Source organism: Cupressus sempervirens, chromosome 2 (assembly GCF_028749045.1).
Source record: "Cupressus sempervirens isolate cs-2001-9-10 chromosome 2, ASM2874904v1, whole genome shotgun sequence".
NCBI lineage: Eukaryota > Viridiplantae > Streptophyta > Pinopsida > Cupressales > Cupressaceae > Cupressus > Cupressus sempervirens.
Window position 1 is genome coordinate 676,038,191 of NC_143119.1, and position 23,792 is coordinate 676,061,982.

The following is a 23,792-nucleotide window of genomic DNA, read 5'->3' on the forward strand; positions in this document are numbered from 1 at the left end:
CTAGTTTTTGGTTGTGTCTCCATCAAGTTATTGAGATATTATTTTAATTTACTTCGTAGGACATGGCATTCAAATATGGGTTCCCAACTTATCTTTCATGGACCTTATACTAGGTTATGCTAAAATATTTGTCGTCTAATGGATTATATATTGCATGAAATAATAATTGCATTTAATAAAAAATATATTTACTTTAATTAATTTTATTATTATTGATATAATAGATATTTTGAATAGGATGTGATTATCATATTTTATTAGCATAGAAATAAATTTATGAATAGTTGAATAGCTAGTTCTTCACATAATGTATACAATAGGTTTGCAAAGTAGCTAAGTTCCTTATGCACAATATTTATCTTGTTGCAATTGTCTTATAATAATTTTACCATGAACATTTTAGATCATACTCAATGATTCATCATCAGGATGAAAGAATGTTCAGACAGAAATGACCACAATTAGAGACAAAGACACAATAAAAATGTGGAAAGATGGGGAGAGACAAATGGGGCACACTAACTAAGAGCAAGAAGTCAAGAAAAGAGAAAGAAAAATGAACTTTAAATTTTTTAAAAGAGGAACTTGAAAAATAATAAGATATGAATTAAGTTAAAGGAGAGAGAAAGATAAATAAAGATTAATAAAAGAAAAAAAACTACAAAAATAAAATAAGAATAAAAAATAAATTAATAGAGACAAGGAATCCAAAAATAAAAGTGACAGAAAAAAATTAAGAAACAAACCATGCCCAAATAAAAAGCAAGGAGAGAAACAAATATAACAAGGACGCAAAGTGTCAAAGTTCTTGCCTAAGTATAGTTTTTGTCTATGACAAGTAGCAATTTAGATAGTGTTTTATACATTGGATATGCAATAGGATAAAGCATGTGATGCAATTTCTCATTGTATTTCAATAATAGTTTACATTAGCAAAGCATCTACTCAATCATGTTATACAACTTGATAGAGAAAAATTATGTCTCATAGCATATCAATGCATATACATTATTTCATTATACATATATGACATAGAGAGTGTACTTGGATATGAGACTCATGCATATACATTATTTGATTACACATCTTACTTTATACTAGCTGGTATCTTTTGTAACTAGCATTGATTATAGCTTGATATGCCATTATAGCCATCCATGATACCTAAAAATTCTATTTTGTGCATGTTATTATATTGTAATTATGTCTCATAATAACTTGTTTTTTATATTTTGAATAACTATTAAATTGTGACTAGTCATATTTACCTTTTGTTGTGAGTAATTGTTCAATCTCCATTTGTCATGACATGATTGATGGCATTGTTGTGGTTCATCATGAATTGACCTTTCATAGTGAAATCTTGGAGGATAAAGATGAACTTTGATTTTTCCTATGTGTAGTCCTGAACTTTTGTGTTTTTCAGGCTTGGTAGTAGTTGTTCAACAATGGACTTGTCTATTGAACACTAGATGATTTGTTTGTTTTCAATTGTGATGATAGTATTTAGGTATAATGAATATACATATGCAACCTCTCATTTTCATCTATTGCAATGAGTTGTTTTGTCTTCTAGAATTCCATAATCCTCAAATTTTGAGTTGCATTGGGAACAAAATGCATGAAATGGATTTGATAATGAGTTGGCTACTTTGAGAACCCCATCAACCTACAACATATGTTTTGATATTAATGTATCTTTTGTATGAATTATTTTTTTTTTTAGTGTTGAATTATCTAAGTTTGCTTACTTGTAGTGTTGTTTGTAGCAATGCATTCAAGGCATCCAATGTTTTCTTGTCTTTTAGTGTACAGATGTATGTAGCAATCCCTGTGTGAAATGTTTTGTCCATGTTGTTTCATTGTACAATGTTTCTAAAAAACATTGCACGAGTCTCACCTCTTTGCAATTGGATTTCTATTTGCATGGATTCTTCTTGGAACACAAAGTTGATTTAGAGCTAGTCATTAGCAAGAGATTTTTATTTTCTACTTTTAGAACTCTTTACTCAATAGAAACATGACTGATGTACATGTTGCATAGAAAGAAGGGGTGTTTAGTGTGCTTTTTACATGTACTTTATCATCATCATTGTTTTTGTCTTTTATGTCAACAAAATATTGGGAGCCTGTCTATCATCCTACAACTACTAGTGCACCTATTGTACTCATGGAATAGGTACTTGTACTCATGAGTAGCTATTTGATTGTGGTGCTTGGTATGAATTTGTATTCTTGGCAAAGTCACAATATAGTTTCAATTGTGCTTGAATCTTGGAGAGTCAAGATGCAATCAGAATCTCCATGGTCATAGGTCATTTTGTGTCCTATTTGAAATCTTGACACTATAATGGATGTTCCTAGAACTATCTTGTTTTTTTACTCTTGTACAAGATTCCCTATCGCATTTAAAGTTATTGTCATTTCTCCTTTAAAGTCTATCAAGTCTGCACATAGCACCTCTCACATTTTGTTGTCTCTATCCAATGTTATTATATATACAACAAGTACATCTCCTTCAAAAGTGTTTCCTACTTTTCTTGCATTCAATTCTTTAATTGATATTGCATTGGGGTTTCTTAGACTAGAACTACACAAAGTATTATGGTGTTAGTTTAGTATTTTAGTGTGTTGATATTTAACATTGCTTCAAATAATAGAAATTCATGTATTGATTGATCATTTTTCATGTGAGAATTCATGTTATTGGAGATGAGAAAATCTTAGTACCTTTTTTTTGTTTGCTCTTGCTTGACATGTGTTCCCTTTCATGTTCTTTTGTTTGCTTCCATTATTGTGCTACATAGAAATTTAGAGCATTGAAATATATACTATTTAATTAGAGTTATTTTTTTTGATACATAAAAACTCTTAGGTGTAAGATGTATTTGCATTATTGTATGTGTTTTTTCTATTTAAATTTGTGTTTGGTTGTCTATGTATTAGCAATCTAGAGTGGAATATGGAACCTTATGAATGTAGCAAGGTGGTTAGTCTAGTATGCTTCTGCTTTGTAAAAACAACATATATTGCTTGAGCTTGTCCAAATGTGATCAATTGATGACTTGTATACATTTTGTGTTTTTTCTATGCTACAATTCATGTTGTGGTCTTGCATATACTTTTCAAGATTTTCTTTCACCGCATTTCTTGTTTACATATCAATAGTGAAATCACCTACAATGTATAGATTAGTCATTGGTTTGACATATGCGGTGACTTGTTGAACAATAGTGGCATATTCTTCAATGGGTGTGTTAGGTCTTGCATTAAGATTACATATATTTAGTTCATTTTTTTTTATCAAAGTTTTTATTGTAATCGATTCTATATTTGTTGTGTTGTATTGCTTTATCTTTGAAATGACTAGGGTTTTGTTGGCTAGTGTCATTATACCATGTATGTGGTAGGCATTGAAGTTGTTGAAATGTTGTAATTGGTCATTTATTTTAGGGTTTGCATGTCTACTTCTTGAATGGAGATGATTTTAGATGACATTATATTATAGTCATTAGTTATGTCATTTATGTGAGGCTTTAAACTACATGTGTTTAGTGTGCATAATAGCATGGATGGTGTGTTATGAGAACATGTATCCTCATTCTCAAATTACCATTTTGCACTTGATTGTAGGTGGGACATTTCAGGATGTATTCTCTCTTTGATTTTATAATTTTTTCATGTTAGATGTTTTAACAGGAATAATGAATCAATTATTTTAGTTTGTGATAGTGTTGTGTATGTTAATCCATGTTGTCTCATGCCTGTGGGGTCAAAAGCCATTGCCTCCATTGTAAGCCTTTGTGAACTGTGTATTGTTCTTGCACATGCTATCTATATAGGGAATTGTTTTTGTACAATAATTCTATTTTTGATTGATTCCTTTTTGATAGGTCAAATAATGCATAGTATTGATACCCAAACATTTTCAATTTTTTTCTATATAGCATTGTATAAGTTTCTTGCATTGTTGTTGTCCAATTGTATTATCATTAAATCTTATCCAAACTATGTCAAAATCATTATATTTTTGTATGCTTTGAATATGCCATCTGATCCATTTACTAGACCATCTTTTGTGTTGTAGTTTCCTACATATAGTTCTACCAAAATATTTGGTTTGAGATGTATTTGATGTGGGAGAGAAATTGTTTGTGTGTGTAGGCATAATGCACTATTATTTTCATCATGTTTGTCAATGGCATTGAGGACAGTCATTTCACTAGGAACTATTGCAAGAAATTTTGTAGTATGAGCATCAACATTGATTCTTCTATAGAAAAGGAATGGCAGTGTTGGGTCCAATGGTGGTTTCCTCACGCATTGTTCATTGATATAGTGCAAGTATTCAATTGTTTGCATGCCTATTCATATTTTGTTGAGAATATTAATGAATTTTTCATCCTTTTGCCTTATTGTGCATGTTAACAAATAACTTTTAACATTTTCTAGCCAGAAATTATAAGGCATCAATTTTCACATAGTTGTTGTATTTTCAAATACAACTATGTCAAGTACTAGTTATGCTTGGTACAAGTATTCATAGAAAATTATATAAATGTTTCGAAAATATATAGTTGGTATTTGCATTATCTCATGCAATCATTTGTCAATGTAACGTAGGAATGTGGCACCAACTAATGATATCTCATCAATGAGAAGTACACATAACTGATCATAGTGCTTTGACATTGCATCTAATATGTCACTATTGAGTGGCAAGAAGTCAGATGTGATAAAAGGTATGTGGAATGTTGAATGTAATGTTACTCCACCTACATTGTATGTTGCTTTTCTTGTATAATAAATTATTAGGCCCTTTGGTTTGTTGGGATCACTATCAATTGTACTTATTATAGATCCGAAGGAGAGGTTGGTATATAACTTTTGCAGTGAAAGTCTTTCCAGTTTCGACTCTACCTATCAAGAACATATGCAATGGGTTCTTGTTATTTTTAATTTTTTTTTTACAATATCTTTGACAATTGCTTGTTGTTATCTATTTAGCATTTGTCTCAATTTGTAGTACTCATTATTGTCCATAATTTGTGGATGGTGGTTGATTTTAAATGTGTTATAATGTATGTTGCTTTGTATCTTATGTACCTTGTGTTCGATGTCTTTTTGAATGTCATATTGCTCAATTTTCTTGTGTTTTTTTACTATGAGGGTTTGGCCATCCATGCCATCATTTTAAATATCTATATCCTTAACTGCTTTTTCCATGTCACCACATGCAAGAGTTGTGTTATGATTAAACTTTGCTTGATTCATTATGATTGTTTGTTGATAGTATAAATATGTGTGTTCCCATGATGCAAAGCATTGTTTCAATGTGCTCCCATTGACTGTAAATGGCACATAGAGTATTAGTTGTACTCTATAATATTTTTCTAGGTCCATGTGTTTTTTGAAGTTGATAAATTGTATTATACTTGATTTTCTTTTTCATGTGTATTTTGTGCCCTTTTTGCTGTACTCGGAGACAAATTCTGCAAGGCATATGCTATGAAGGATTGGAGGTTGAGTTAAATAGTAGTCCACTAACAATTTAGAGAGGATATTTTCTGACTCATCTTGTTCTTTAAGTAATTTTTCATTGCATTTGAGTATAAATGTATGATTTTGATCATATCTTGTGTTTATGAATATGCACTTTCTTGAGCTATGATTTAGTGGCAATGATAAAACTATGTGTGCTGCTTGTTATGATGACATTTTTTGTAAATTTAGTAGTGCATTTCCTAGCTTTGCTATAATTCATATTGCATCAATACTATCTTGTTTGTGGTTATTGTGTATTCTTTTAAATGTATTTGTCATTGTTTTGTCCACTTTTGTCATATATGAGCTACAATACATTACTACAGCATATGCATTCAGTACAAATTATGCATCGATATTAGCTTTCCATAGTTGTGGAATTTTCTTCGCATAGCTATTGTTCCAAATTTTTTATGGATTTTGTCGCAAGAAGAGTGTTGATTGTTGTAGAGTTGATCTTACAGCTAAGATATATTCTTCTTCATTGGTTCCAATTTCATCTAAAAACATTTGAAATGTGTATGCCAGGTCATAGTTTGTCTTTTCTAATTTTGCAAAGATACTTGTTTCTTTTGAACTTACTACTTCATTCTTTCTTGACAACAGTTCAAGTATAATTTTCCTTTGGAGGGCTGGAAAAGAAAAATTGTATCTACATGAAATCTTTCTTAGTCTTCTATTTCACTTTGTGTGGTGGTGCTTATGAATTGTACAAAGACTAGGCTCTATATGTTTAGTTGTATAAGTAATGTTGATGTAGTGCAAAGTAGGAGAATCCCCAAAGGAGATGTCCTAGCCCCCAACAAATAACCACATAGCAGAAACACAAAAACAATGCAAGATCTAATACCAAATCACAACTCTTTGTTCATAGATATAACTGATTACATGCAATGTGGTGGGTTGCAAGGCCTTCTTGGTTACGGCCAAATATAATTGCAATTACAATAATAGTACTACAAGATCCCTCAAGGTCCAACCAAAACACTAGCTAGTCCAAATCCACACTTTGGTAGAAACCTCCAAGGAAATCTTAACTTGTGCTTGCAAGCCCACCAAGTAACCTCCTTGTTTCTAAACTATAGCCACTAGCTCTTCTCACAAACTTGCAACTCCACCACAATCCTATTGTAAATTGTCTCACATTCGATGCTCTATCCATAGACTTAAGAAAACTCGCTCCTCTACTTCCTCCTCTCTAAGCTTCTACTAAGAAGAGATCACACCTTGAAGCTTGATTACAAATGCTCATATGTCTTGCTTAAATAGGAACTTACCACCCAAGATGTTACAAACACAACCAATGTGGGATAAAAGGTAAATGCAACTACCTTACAACAAATATTTAATTCCCACCTAAATAAAACTAAGCACCACCATGTGGCCCAACAAATATTAAATGCATGATTTAATAAAATGTCCACAAACTTCTAGAATTCCACCTACACACCTCGATAACTACAATAAAAACCATTTTTATTTAATTTTCCATTTATGCCACCTATACACCTCGAAAATAGAAAATCCCTTTTTCTCCTTTTTTTCCTTTTTATTATTTTTTTATTATTTTATTATTTTTCCTCTAATTTCATCACTTTCTCTCTCCTCCATAATTTTTTTTTTATTATTTTTTTTTTTTAAATTTTCCCATGCAAGATGCTCTTGCATCATACTCCCCCAGTAAATAGAAAAAGTGTGTCCCACACTTTGATGCCAAAAGAAAGACCTACAACCATCTTCATCTTCACCAAAGGTTTCCACCTCAACAAGGCCAAGAAAACTAATCTGCAGACCATCCACATCTACATCACTCTGTCAAACACTAGAATCTCAATCATCCAATCAACATGCTCACTCCCAAGAACAAACTAAATATAATGCTTAATTAGCAAACCCTCATCTGCATCAACAACTAGTGAATCCACACTAGCAGCAACAAACTTCATATCAGTAGTAATATGTAGATCTCCATTAACACATTCCAAACTCACAATACCAACAACCTCATTGCTCACAACAAGATGCTCTACAACATACAAGTCACGACCAACATCAACATGATCATCAACGAATGAGTAGTCTGTAATTTCCATGTCAAACTCAACCAACTGATCATGAAAACTAATCTACATCCCAACATCAACAAGGTTAGGAATATCCTCAACAATAACCTCCAATTTCTCTATAGGTTCTATATCAAACTCCACAAACTGATCAACAAAACCAACCTCTTCCACCTCAACCTTCCTATGCCATCTTCTCTCTTGAACAAGTCTTCTAATCAGCTAGACAATTCTCTTCCAAATCAATAGACTCAAGCTCCAATAACATAGAACTTCCTTCTTTTGTTTCTCAACTATTTTAGAAAAAGTAGCATCCTTAACAACATCCACCTAAGCTATTGTCTCATTAGTCCTCCTCTCTACTATATCACAGAGATTCGTAATCATTCTAGGGTCCTATACTCTCGGAGCCATCTTCCAAGACCTTTGCAAACCCTCTAAAACAAATCACCAATATATTAATCTTCCCAAACAAGATCAATTTTTCATCTTCATAACCATAGATCCATCTACATGTCCTCCCAAGGTCCTAACACAAACTGCCTCAACTTTGGTGATTTGTCTACATGCTCTGGAACAACCTTCACTTTGATACCACTTGATGCAGTGCAAGGTAGGAGAATCCCCAAAGGAGATGTCCTAGCCCCCAACAAATAACCACATAGTAGAAACACAACAATAATGCAAGATCTAATACCAAATCATAACTATTTATTCATAGATAGAACTGATTACATGTAATGTGGCAAGATGTAAGGCCTTCTTGGTTATGGCCAAGTAAAATAGCAATTACAATAATAGTTCTATAAGATCCCTCAAGATCCAACCTAAACACTAGCTAGTCTACATCTACACTCTAGTAGAAACCTCCAAGGAAATCTCAACTTGTACTCGCAAGCCCACCAATCAACCTCCTTATTAATAAATTGTAGCCACTAGCTCTTCTCACAAACTTGCAACTCCACCACAATCCTGTTGTAAATGACCTCACATTTAGCACTCTATCCACAGACTCAAGAAAATTTGCTCCTTTGCTTCCTCCTATCCAAGCTTCTACTAAGAAGAGATCACACCTTGAAGCTTGATTAAAAATGCTCATATGCCTTTCTTAAATAGGCATTTACCACCCAAGATGTTACAAACACAACCAATGTGGGATAAAAGGTAAACGCAACTACCTTATAACAAATACTTAATTTCCACCCAAATACAACTAAGCACCACCATATGACATAACAAATATTAAATGCATGATTTAATAAAATATCCACAAACTTCTAGAATTCCACCTACACACCTCGATAACTGGAATGACAACCATTTTTATTTAATTTTCTATTTATGCCACCTATGCACCTCGAAAATAGAAAATCCTTTTTTCTCCCTTTTTTTCCTTTTTATTATTTTATTATTTTTCAATTATTTTTCCTCTAATCTTCATCACTTTCTCTCTCTTCCACAAATTTTTATTTTTATTTTTTTATTTTCCCATGCAAGATGCTCCTACATCAAATGTACTTGTCGATAAAGTTTGTGATGGATGTATTGCTATCTATTTCATATATTGGTGCATTTTTTACCCAAAGTAGGAAATGATCATGTTCATTTCCTCAATTCTAGAATTCAGTTACTAAGAAGTAATCTACAACATTTCCAAAGAAAGATTCATTAGTTAAAATTAATTTATTCATTGCATCTATTCTGTGTCTATAGTATCATTCACAAGTCAATAGGTCTTTCTTTATCAGATTGAATTTGTCACCTTTTGTTTCATACTCTTGTTGTTGTTAAATTTTTTATTGATGCATATTGTGCAATTGTTCGAGTGCACTTAATAGTGGAACCCAACTTTGTTCTACACTAGTAAAAGTAACAAAAAATGTTGGAGCCCCTAGTTGGTGTATCATTGCAAAAAAATTCTTCTTAAGTTGGTGTACATAGTCTAGAGATGTTCTTATCCTTTTGAAGTCAACATATCCAATGTCTAATTTGAGAATTATTTCCAAGTTGGGTTTTGGCTTAACATCTTTCACTTGCAATTTGCATCCTTTCAATTGTCCCTTTCGTATTCTTATCTACATTGTGGAAAGTACCTATTGTACTAATATCTTGATAGTCTTGAAGAAAATATTTGTTGTGTGGTATGCGAAGTGCCTTTTTGATTGCAAGAGTTTCCATTGTGTAATATTTTGGTAAGAAAATCTTTGAATGATGTCTTCGTCACATGATTTTCCAAATAATAATGTGGGAAATTTCATTTCCTCAGCATATTTGTCTTTGAATATTCTAATTGGGTGGTGCTCTTGTATAGGTGCAACATCAATTATCTCGTCTTGCATTTTTTGTATGGATCTAGATTCGGTGAATCCATGTACCAAAGTTTCTGAAGGCTCATTATGTTCTTTGTCATCATCTAAATGTGTTGCATTTTCATTGACCAAATAGGATGTTTCATCTTCACAAATTGCATATGTCATTTCATTATCAACATTAATCTCAAAAGCTTCTTTCCAATCATCTTTTATTTTAACATTTTACATTATGTATAGTGGTGTACTTATGAGTTTTGAGAGTGCTTGCATCACTACATTTGGCCACACCATTCCTATTTGAAATGCATTTTTGTATTCCATGCACCTTTTAAGAGCAATGACAATAGTTGTTGTGCTATTGGTTGCTTCTAGTAGTGCATTTTGTATGATGTTGATGTTCATAGGAACATTAATAATAGAACCTATCAGTCCCACTTGTGATCTTTTGTATCCCAATTCTCATATTTGAGCAAATGCAATTCTCACTGACACTAGTCATTCTTCCAATTGTGATAGGCTTTGCACATCTTGTACTAGTTCATTAATTCTAATATTTTTTGGTGTACTATATGTTGGGAGCTTGAATTATTTCAATGCAAACAAGCATGTTCGATAGATAAAATTATTCGATGCTTCATATTTTATTTGTGTCAGAGTATAGTAATTGTTCTTTTCCTTTTGTTTCATTGGTCTAATGTCTTTCATGAAACACAATAGTTGAAAAATTGAACATGTGTATTTTGGTGTATCCTGGATTGTTGTTTCAACTATCTCTATTGATGACAATCTATTTTATAGTTTTTTAGTCAATGGCATTGTTGTGCCTCTCTTTTTTCTCTTTGGATTCTAGATGTGCATGTTGACTTATTTTGAGTGTTCTCTCTTCAATTTGCACCATTCATTATACTATTTTGTGTGTCTCTAATAAATTTCTTAAGATGACATAGTTGAAGTGCATATGTTCTATTTTTTATAGTATTACTTGGAGAATCTCTGGTAAATCTCTCGAGGTGACATAGTTAAAGTGCATGCTTTCTATTAGGGTTTTCTAATTTGATATTTTTAATGTGCACCTTGTCATGTCCTATATTATTTTTGTTTGAAACATCTATAATGTTTTGTGTGTTATGTTATTTTATAAATATCTTCAGTTTGTTGTATCACATATGTTTTCGATGAATGACTTTTTTTTATTGTAATCTCAGTAGTGATTCAAAGTGACCAGCAATAGGATTTGTATCATGAAAGAGGATTGAGTATGCCTCTTCTTGTATTGATTCATTGAATTGCAAGTGCTTTTTTCCTATTGGCATTGACCAAATGCATATTTGTATGTTTAACCAGTTGGATAACCAATGAATGCAGAATATGTCTCCCCATAGTCTAACTTCTCTATTGTGTATGTTTTGCTTTGCAAAAAGTTGCATTATATGAAAATATGTTTCTAGATCATGTACTTGGTGCAGTTCGTATAGAGGTTGTGGATGAAATTTTGTACTATACAAATGCAATTCTTTTGATTCACCTTCTTGTTTGCATTGTAAGAAGTAATAAATGGTCCCATTTCTTAGCTCAAGTGATGTATATCTATAATTTAGTATGAATTCCAAGGAGTCAAATAAGCAATCTCCTATGTTGTACTTGAATGTTGGTACTCTGCACAGTCATTCATTCTCTAGTACAATGTCAATACTACAAGTTCTATCTTAACCTGTTGGCTTGTAATGCTTTAGGTCTATGATTTCTATTTCATTTTGTATCATTTTATGTTTTAGGAAGGACTAGTACCACCTTAGTTTTCTTTTCACTTGTATACTTGTGCAATGTTTCTTTTCTACATCTAGATATTTCTTCCTACATGACAAGATGCATCTTTTCAATATACTATTTTTAGTTATCTTGGATTATTTACTTTGATTTTTCTATTCTTTAAAATTACACATGCCATAAGAAGCTATACTATGCATTGTAATATTTAGTCCCATTTATTCACAAGTATCTAGTATGGCACAATTTAACTTTCATAGAATGATAAATAGATTCAGACTATGGTCGTCATGACAAGAAAAGTGTACTTCCACATTGATATTTTTATAGAGGAATAATTGCATACACTATTTCACAATGATAAATGTTAACCTCAAGACATGTGTGCAGTACAAAAACTTATACTTCTTATCTCTTCTACTATCACATATTCAAAAAAGATAGATTATGATACTATACTAAAAACACATAACATGTCGCATCATTAGAATTCATTGATGAAATATTCAAAAAAAAAAAGGCTAATAGAAAACACAAGTAGTGAATATGAAAATTAATACTCCTCTTGTTCTTTGGTCATGTCTCCATGTTATCTTTATGCTTTTTTCACCTTTCCTCTTCACATCACCACCACAATATTAAATAGTTATCAATGAAATATTCAAAAAAGAAAAATGCTAATACAAAAAACAAGTAGCAAATACAAAAATTACTACTATTCTTTTCTTTGATCACGTCTCCATCTTATCTTTATGTTTTTTTCACCTTCTCTTCACATCTCCACATCAAATATGATATGTTGACTATGTCATCAAGCAATAGAAATAATGTTGAGATTGCTCTATTTCTGTACTATTTGAATCATAAATTCAAAGGTAAAGCTCAATGACATTATTATTACTTAGACCATGACATTCAAGGCCTATATATTATGATGTCACATGGAAACTAGAGAAGTCAAATATGTCATGATTAATACCATACATGTCTATATTATTAGGATTGGTAGCAAGATTTTTTAGAAATGAAGGAACATTTTCATTGGGAAAATTGCTAGTATATTTTTCTATAAATGAATCCATGTTGAGAACTACCACATTCCATATTTTGTGAGACATGTGCATGGGGGAAACATCTTGTTGCAATAGTTGCAATGGGTATGAGTTTACCAAATTTGAGGGATGTATACTCTGACAACTCATTTCAAAATTGGGTAGTCTAGTTGCACTAAGATAAGTTGATTTAGATAATGGATAGTAAATTTTTGTGTCACTTTTTGAAGAATACATGTTATCTATGCTGGTAGCATTTATGGAATTGATATGTACTTTCCATGAAAGATCTTGTACTAGATTTCTACAAAAACTTTCAAAGATGTTAGGTTTCATGTGCATCATAGTTAGAAAGTGTTGGTTCTAAATGATAGGTATTGTATGACCAAAATGATCATTTGTATAGACCATTGACAATGGACCATTTCTTTTTGTTTCTATTGGACATATGTTCAACTTGAAGGGTCAATCCAAGTTGATCTTTCTCTAAGTGAGAGATACTTTTTTTTTCATGTATCTTTGTATCTAGACACATAATATTGGTAATGGATTTGTATCCTTTGAAGGAAATTACAGCCATATCATATGCAATAGTAGCTTCCTCTTTGGTATCAAATGTTCCTAGCCATTTTTTCTTTTCTTGTATAGGATTCCACACTTGTGCAACATAACGACCACTTGAACATTTCTGAACACCTTGATATGACTTTTCTTTTGGATAGATTTTAGATCCATTGCAAAATGACATATATCCTTTTCTTTCTTCAACTTTTTCAGGACATTCTTGCAATTTAGACAACTTCATGAATTTAGTTTTCTTCTTGTTTAATCTCATTACAATTGAGATCTGAGTGCTTTGCACATTGAAATGTTGATTATGAGGTGTACATTTGACATGGCAAAATTTGGTGTATGCATTACTGCCTCTCATTGACATGTTGGCCATGCCATATGAAAATTCTACTTGTTCTGTTGTGTCAAATGTTCCTAGCCATTTTTGTCTTTGTAGCTTGGGCAATGTTATCTTTGTTGAAAATTGACAAGATGATTTCTTGTGAACACCCCTATATGTCTTCTCCATTTCTTCTTTTATATTTCTATATCAAAATTAAACTTTTGTTAAGACATGTTGCAATACGCACATATTTACATTACATTACAAATGATCAATCCTCTCAAACAACAATTTCAATTATAAATTTAAATGAAAATAATATGCAATTCCAAAAAATAGTAGCTAAACAATTACTATTGTCATATTCTTCATAATCATCTTTTCTCAATATTTACTTGTATCTTATCTCCATTATAGACATTATTTCCATACTATGATCAATCACAACACTACTAGTCAATAAATACTAAATTTCATTACTATTGTCATGACTAGTGACATTACTATCATTGTGCATTTCTCAGTTACATACCAAATGCATACAATATGACTCTTGTACTCACTATAATTAACATTACAAACCACAAAGTATTCTCCACTATGAGGAATAGTGTATAATCTACCAATATTATCAAGATTAGTACCATCCATACCTTTGTTACAAGTTCATCATAGGTAGGCACATACTTAGTTTTTTTGTCAGCCAAGTTAGTCATCATGCTCTTTGGATATGCTCCATTCACTACAAGGGGGTCACCAATCTAGAGAGACATTTCAAAAAGTGGAAAATAAATTCTTAGATTGTGGGTGGTCTTGACCTACAAATGTATATATGTGTTCTAATCTAATCTATGAGGTTCTAATTATAGATTTTGTAAGCTTGTCAAGAAGACAATACAATTAGTAAATTTGCATCTCTAAGATCTATTCAAGGACACCATTTCTTTAACTTTTTTTGTTAGCAATCATTACTTTGAACACAAAAACTTATGCCAATAGAGATCTTATGAAATGCTAACATGGATCTTAAGGAAATAATATAGAAGGAAACAAGTTGATTTTGGAAACTTGTAACTTTGACATTTCTAGATTCTAATAAAATGTATAACTTTACTTACTATTTGGTTCTTCACTCAATTACCAAGCTTTTTTATTTGATCCTTGTTGATTTTATTGGTTTGCAATCAAAGTATCGTATTAAGAAAAGCATAATCAAAACTTTACAACATTAGATGTAATTAATTAGGTCACTAGATCTTATCCAACATATGCCAAAATAATCCATTGTGTAGCATAATCATTGTGCACACATTAAACATAGTAGATCAAACTATTACTAGTTCTTAGCAAACTTTGCAAAAACATGGTTAGCTAAACAAAGCTATCTGCACGTTTGCAATAATCAAAGTTAAAAATAACTTCTAATATATTATAAATTGAGATGGAGATTACTAGATACATATTGTAGTATATTTTTTTAAGCCTAAAGGGATACTTCACTAAGAAACAAATGACATAGAAATGACCAGATACATATTATACTGTGTCATAGTGGAAAATATTATAGCTTTTACATGCAAGTTGTGAACTTTCATTCATAGTAAGCATAAGCTTATACATCATCACTATATTCTTGTGGTGGTTATCATCTTGTAATCATTAGTTCATCAGTAAAGAAGGCACCATCTCCCAATATCCACTACAAGATGAATGCCAAATGGCATGAAATTATTCTCAAATAGAAACAAAAAATGACATGAGTAATGATGCTTTATGGTCTTAGCTACTGAGGCTCCTGTATCGTTATCATACCATTGCCCAAGAATCTATGTGTTGTCATGTCTTATAATCCATTCAAGTGAAAAGGTTGGATATGTTACCACAAGTTTTATAATGGATAAAAGTATTTTATCTTCAACAACCATGTTAAATGGTGATAGTTCACAGAATAATGTCTTGCATGCTGGATTGAAAATGGCTATCAATTCTTTTGGAGTGTTATTTTCAAGAGGGAAATGTCTTATTATATCTTGACAATGAAATATGATATGAGCTTCCCTATATTCCCACACCAAATGTTTTAAGTAAATTAATTCACCATTAGTCATGAATGGGGATAGAACACGAATTTGATTGGTGTTTGGTATTGGCTAAATGTCTCCCCATCAATCATATCTAAACATGACAACATGCTTATCATAAAAATATATTTCCACTATTTTTCTTTTGCATTCGTCTGGAAGTTCTAGAAATTTTTCAAGAATACTAGATTCTAGATTTTTAGTGAGGTGATCTGTATTGCGATCTAATGAAACAAATGCATCCTTGTGTAATGTGGAGATGAAAAACTTGTTTGTAATGAGGAACATTTCTTAGAATTTACCAAGCATTAGTTAGTTCTAAGATATATCTTGAATTTAGTGTCATTATTTTGTCAATATACTTTGTATGGCAATAATCATACAAATATCATTAATATAAATGATTATGTACATACTATTCAATAAATGTGCAATGGATGATTATCATTTACAATGTTTAATTTTGCATCAATGCATTTCTTAAATGATAATTCATTCCACTATTCATTGCATGTTAATAGTATAATTAGTATTGAAGTTCTAAAGTTCTCTATAGTAATTATAGTAGCCTAAGTTTACAACCAATTAGATTCATAGAAAAGCTAGAAGAGACATTACTTTCGTAATCTTTTTAATCATATATCAATACAATACTCATATTACTTGTACATACTTGTTCATTGATAGCATAAAGTGCCCAGATAGAGCACCTAGTCTCCATAGTATTTTCTATGTGTTATTTTTCACACTTCATACATACATGTAACCATAGGAAAAGGATGATATGATAATTGAACTAGGACATTAGTACTTTCAATTTATGATTAGAAGTCAATTTATAGTACTACTAGACAATCAAATAGTTCATGAAGAGCTTGTAGTTGAAGGAGTTGGAGCTGTCAGATCTTCTTCAATTGGGATTTGTTTCTCACTTGGATGCTTCTGTTCATATGGAACACTAGTGCCCTTGGGTAGATATGTGTACAAAGACATGAATGCATTATACACATTGTTCACTCTTGTCACAAGATGTTCACCCAAGTGAGCAACATGTGCATTTAATGCATGAACTAGAACAAGATCACATTCATTAGTAATAGCTAGATGCACACCACTATAAATGCATGATGCAACCTCGCACTCTTCAAGTGCTTTATGGGAAAAGAGGCCACCAGCAATAGATGCATGTTGAGTTCCTCGATGTGCACAAATTGATTCATGGTATCTTGTCAGTGGCACAAAGTACTCTTATACATAAGCATTTGCTAGTTTCTCAATGACTTTTGCTTCTTGTACCAAGTCCATACAATTTGACAAGAATCATGAAACAATATCAACATAGAAGATTGTTCCTGAAGAATTTTTTAGAAAAAAATTTCCTATCAATGTTCTTAGAGATTTCTCAACACATGAACAATCAAATATGAAGACATGTCACATTGTAGTTGGTTCAATTGGTCCTATGATGGGACAGTCCCAGTGTAGCCTTGGAATACATACTTTCTTATCCATTTTCAAGTTGTAAAGTTTGTTATCAACTTTCCAATTGTCAGATTCTATAGTCTTTGAAATTTCTAAAGCTAATTATATTAGTCACTTGTATAATTCTCATAGTATAGGAAGTAATTGCCCAAGATTTTGAAAAACATGTTGCAAGTATTGTCTATAGTACAAGTTTTCATGAGTGAAAAGAAAAATCAAGAAGATGCACAATAATACTCTTTAGTTTTGTGTTTTTTTGCTATGTTTTATTTATTACAGCAATAAATTAACATTCAAGATGCAATACATATTATCATTAACATGAAAATATGGGCTTGTAGGTTTACTTTCAAACAAACAATTGTCGGCATTGAAATTTTCATTATTATTTTTTTTAAAGAAATTTGGTGAAAGTTTGTGTTAATAAATAAATCAAATATTTTCTTTTACCAATGAGATATTCTAATGATGGAAAATATAATAAGAAAGTTCTAAAGTGAGAAATGTTTTTTTATTGATAGATTGGCAGAAATGATTCCTACTAAAGATGCTTGGACATCAAATGGATACCACTTTACATAGGGCTATGAATTAAAATTTGCATGAGTATCTAAGGAAAATATTCTCAATGACATGAAATATGATTATGATCAATGTCTTTATTTCAATTGTACCCTATGAATATATTGGTCCCACTCCCTATTCCCCCATCTTCTCCAACATTAAGACTTCTTTCTCAGTGAAATCAATGATGACTCTATTTTAAGTTAATCAACATCGAAATTGGCAATATTGCAACTATGATATTCATATTAGATCTAGGGGTTGGTAACCTTTTTTACAATAAAAAATAAAAAGAAGAAAGTGAGTTAATTTTGTTGGATCTTTGTGTAACATTTCTAAACATGAATTAGGAACATACAAAATAATTGTAACATTTCAAAAAAATTGATATAATAATCTAAAAATAATATTTGAGGATGAAAACTTAATTTAATTTTTAAAAAATTTAGTGAAAATCATTATTAAGACATCTTAAATGGGTATCATAATGAAATCTAGTTATATATATAATTTTTTTTTCATCTTTTGGATTTTCTTTATACTTCAAATGGTCTTTATGTTGAACTTTCTACATGTACCTACTCAACTTCTCAAAATCCTTTGTGAAAATTTTTAATTATTCTAAAAAATTTAGAATAAATTTTAAGTGATAAAACCCTTTCTTCAACCTATTTACCCCTATCAATTGATCTATTTGCATCCCCACCATGACACATGTAATATGCAATGAACTATCTCAATCATAAACTACTCAATACTTTATCCACTTGATAACACCCTACTATATCAATCAAATAACATGTCAACACCAAGCCCATGTGATCTTCATCACCCTCCCATATGCTTATGCTTTTACTCCCCTCTACAACTTCTATCAACTCATTCAATACCTTTGATAATGTGAGTGTCCCAAGTGACACAATTTATACTTCCATCACATTTTTTTTTGTACACATATTGGATTCTATAGTTATACCCACTTGAATTATTGAAATTCCTTCACACACCACTATTATTATGTTCTCCAAGGCCCACATTAACATTGGTATAGGTGGTACTATGCTTCACCCACTGTGTAAAAGACTAACTATAGATCTTTGCATAACTATGTCAACATTCTTCCTATCATATAACATGACAACTACGTAGTATTCTAATCTCATTTGAAAGAAACTTCTAGTCTTTGTCAGATAGGAAAGGCATCACTACAAATTACATAAGAAGATTATCTCAGCTCAATTTCTCCACCTGCATTAAATATTCAATGTCCTAAAATAAGGGAGAATATTCACTAAAATTTCATTGTGTCGGCCATTTCTAACTACACTCATATTGGGCATTAGTTTGAGCTCACAATGGAAGGGCAAAAATCCTTTGTATTGGGGACTGTGACTATTGGTTTTTTTTTTGATTTGTTGACTTTTGGGGCTTGAATGCTAATCCAAGCTTATGAAATTACTAGAGTTCAAAGGTTTATTTCAAAAATGGTTTCAATATGACATACACACCCATCACTTAGGCTAGGTGACTTTGGTGATTAGTGAAGTGTGTCTTCCTTGCTGCAGTCAAAATCACCTTTTCTCTAATAGTAAAAACATGATTGCTTTGTGAATTAGATGTGAGCTTATGCTAGAATAATTTGGATAAAATAAATAAGCTCAGTCTGGACATTCCTAGTGAGACCATACTAAGATCAGATTAACTACAGAGTTGGAAAAAAGGTCATGTGTCCAAATATCTCGACGTCATAACATTTAAAACCTAATTGCTTAGCAGAATTTAGCAATTCTATCCAATCCCATTTCAATGATTTAATAATGAAACAAAATAATTTGACATAGGAATAATATGGCATATTCTAAACTATATCAATTAGGGATGGAAGAAATATCCTTAATGGGAAAAGTAATACATCAGACACTATCCATATTCCAAGCTTTAGAGGTACTATAAAAAGCTCATAAAAAAGAGTAATCTAAAAATTGTCTAATCTTAACATTCTAATCTCTTGTGGACATGGACACACGAAAATGATCTCAAAACTAATATTTCTGAAGAGACTTTCCCAAATTGAATAAAGCTCCTACATTAGAATAAGGAGATGCACTTCAATTTTTTTAAAGGAATTAGTTGACTTTATGATTCAATGTCTGAGTTTAAATTAGAGATAAGATTTTTGTAGTGCACAATGACATTAAAATGCATTATATTTCTAGATTCAATTGCATAGTATGTAGTTGTATTGATGATTGGAATCACATTTCATGATCCATCATTAAAGATGAGAGAGTTGTAGATAACAAGATAAATGCTACCCAGTTGAATTCAGAAAAAACATTTTTAATCCTCTGTTCTAATGTTTATATGTCTTACTAAGTTCTTTGCTGAAATTTTTGTGTGGATTCAAATTCATAAATAGTTAGTTCTAAAGTCTTAGCTTTTTAATTCAAAACCATCCATGCTAGCCTCAATCCCATCTTTTCATCCCTTTGAGTAAAATGAACATCAAGCAGAGCATGAGATTAGTCATAGATTCCTGAGATGATATTTGATGTATCAAATTTTGCTTAAAATGAGGGAAAAAACTAAGAACACCTAAGGGAAAGATCTTAAAAAAAGTTTTCCATTAGAGTTCTGCCTGATGCAAGAAGGGTGATTTGTTGGAAGCTTTGGAACTTTTGGATGATCTCTATGCCTTTCCTTACAATGCACTTATTGATGGACTTTGTAAGAGTGGAAAAATGAAAAGAGTAGAGAGCTTAAAAACGTAGATGATGAAAGATGGATTCAATCCAGATTTTGTCACATTTAACCTACATGGCAGAGTTTTTATGCTCTCTTAAAATACAAAGTTTACTAGAAACTCTAAAGAAATGGTGGAGAGAATACTAATGTCAAGAGTCCATGCATGTTTTCCAATTTGAAATGCAATCTTTAAAACAGTAGTCACATCTCTTTAGTCTATGTAAGAAATTTAATTTGAAATAATGAATTGGTCAACTGAAAAACTAATATACAAAACCAATGTGTTACGCATCGAAACAAAAACTTGAAAAACTAAATTATCTAGACCCTTTTTTGGAAGACTTGATAAATTTTCATTTACCAAGCACCAAACTATTCATCTTTTAAAAAATAGCAAGTCTTGTTCACATTTCTAGTGAAGATCACTGTAGTGGATTTTATGGATTCTCCTAAGAAGAATGAATGTCAAACCACTAGGGGTGTGAAGAAAAAAATAAAACTCCAAAAGGGCACTTGCAATTTGATCTAGAAACATGTTCAAAACACAAGGATATATCGTAAGAAAACTCACTCCATGAAAAATCATTGGCCCAAGGAATAAAGCTTAATCTTATTCATTGAAATGCACTTCTATATCTCTGCTCTTCTAAGACTATGGGACTCCTCAAACCCAAAGAGACTCAGGAAGAATCTAATAAAACATCTTCCTTCAATAAGGGATTTGAGATATACCAACATATGATTAGTTGCAATATTCTTCCCAATGAAGCCACACTACAGTTGCTAGGCTGGCAACTTCCAAAGAGGATGGTGACATGGCATTTGAAATGGTGAAGAAAATGGTAAGTCTAAATCTCTCCCTCAAGATGAGGTCTTACAGCCCTTTTCTACTTGTGTTTTGTAAGAGAAAGGAAGCTGACAAGGCATATGAGGTGGAAAAGTATGTGGTAAGCAAGGGTGTCAAGCCATATGAGGAAGAGTTGAGGGCTCTACTAAGGTTAAGTATTGAAGTGGGCAAAGAGCCTGAAAACTCAGATGATGAAAGATAGATTGGATCCAGATTCTGCCACATACAATATCCTAATTGCAAGGCATACAGCAGGCCTTACATTTACTTTCAAAGGCAAAAGATAGAGGCTTTGTACCAAATAAATTTAGTTATGACATAGTTATAAATGGCCTTTACAAGGAAGGAAACACAAGATAGGTGAGACAACTCTTCAAGTAAATACTATTGCTAAGTTATATAGCAAGGAAGAAAAATTGTAGGATGCAGACAACCTTATAAGTAAAATGGACAAACAAAGTTTTCTTCTTGATCTCAAATTTGATAGATTTTAAAAACATACTAGAAATACTATGAAACCCTATCACATTTTGAAGAAAGAAACAAACACACAAATATATTGTAAGAATAAAGTAGTTGATAGATTTGAAAAACATCATAGCAATACTTTGAAACCCTATCAAATTTTGAAACAAGAAATAAACCAATAATTATATTTTCAAAATAAACTAGATTTTGACCCTTGATCTAAATTTCAAACCAATTATCCATGCACAAAATTATTTTAGTCTAAAATATATGCATAGATCTAAAATTTGACAAATCTGAAAAACATAATAGAAATATTATGAAATCCTATCGAATTTTGAAACAAGAAACAAACCCACAATTATATTTTTAGAATTAAATAGATTTCCCAAACATAAATTTGAAAAGAAGCTTATGATTATAAAAATAATGCAAAAAAATATGTGATAAAAATAAAAGTATTCAATACTAACATACCTTCTAGTACTAAAGGTAGAGATGAAAGAGCTCAAGACATGCAATTAGAAAACTGCCATAGAATGCTATAAATAGAAAATAGATAATAGACGTGTACAAGAATTCATAATTAATCCTCACATGGGAAAAATGTTGACCTAAATTTGTGCCACAATTATATCAAAAAAATCTCACTGAATCAAATTCCATGCAATAAGACACATAGTAACGACAAACCAAGTCTCCACATGCACTTTAATAATGTGAAATGGTCAGTATATTGCTTTAATTGCATGTCTTTGTCATTTGCATTATTGTTTCTTTATTTTTTCTTGTTCTAATATAATTGTGGCACAAATTTAGGTCAACATTTGTCCTATGTATAATTATGTTGAAAATATTCAGACTCATGTGTCAGCTAACAATGTTGCTACCATGGAGATCACCCATGTTTCAGCTAGCTTCACCCTCCAACCCATAACCTTCTGTGAAGAGAGCAACAAAGTGGACCCCTCCCCCATAACTATCTCATCCCTAGCTAAGGAAAAATATAATATTTTTACTAATCCTAGTGTTTTGCAAGATGATATCCAAGTACAGAAAACAAAGGAAGAAGCAAAAAAGGTGGAAATAGATATCAAGGAAGAGATCAAGGAGCAGGTGAAGATGTATGCCAATTTGGATAAGAGGGTTAAAATCTTAGAGGAAGGGTTCTTTACCTTCTCTAAATTTTCCCTCAAAGTCACCCATGCCGTGGCCACCACCCTCCAGCTACTGGCACAGGAAAAGGAAGATATTGGGATGGATATGGAGGACCATAAGCTCCTCTTCAAATTCCTTGCTGAAGACTAACCTCAGATTCTATTGGCTGTGAAGGAGAAGGAGAAAAAAGAAAATTAAGTTTTTTAGTTTAATGGGATCCTCGGATCCAAGACTTTTATGTTATTCTGTTGTTTCTGGTTTTGCCGGTATCCAGCTATAATTAAGAGTTGGGTTGGCTTGATATGCCAACAGTTATTTTGTTGAACTTTCGAAGTTGTTAGATCTTTTGGACTTTTATTTTAGTTTAGTTGTTCTATGGTTTTGTGAAGTTTTAGTTTTTTGTTTGTTTGTTGTTGGTCACTGTTGGTAATGCGTTGGTTACCAGCTTTTGGTTTGTAAGGGCCAACCCCCTTGTTTTTGGTCGCTTTTTATTTCAAAAACATTTGTCCTATGTAAGGATTAATTATGAATTCTTGTAGACATCTATTATCTATTTTTATGGGAATATTTTCATATCTCTATAGTTTGGGTGAAAATAAATGTCTTTTAAAAACAAAAAGATATATATCTCATTTAATCTAATTCCATGCAATATGACAAACATACAAGACAAGCAAGGTCACCACCTGCACTTAATAATGTCTTATTTTTTTTGCTTTTTTTTTATGTGCTTGTTATGGAAATATTTTCTATGGCTCTATAGTTTAGGGGAAAATAATATTTTAATTTTTCATGTACAATACAACTTGGAGAA

At 31.5% G+C, this 23,792-nt stretch overlaps 1 pseudogene; it reads right to left on the reverse strand.

Annotated features, from left to right (window-relative positions):
• The window catches only part of LOC149575168 (putative pentatricopeptide repeat-containing protein At1g02420), a 28,920-nt pseudogene extending 27,067 nt beyond the window's left edge, over window positions 1-1,853 (reverse strand).
• Window positions 1,854-23,792: the final 21,939 nt, after the last annotated feature.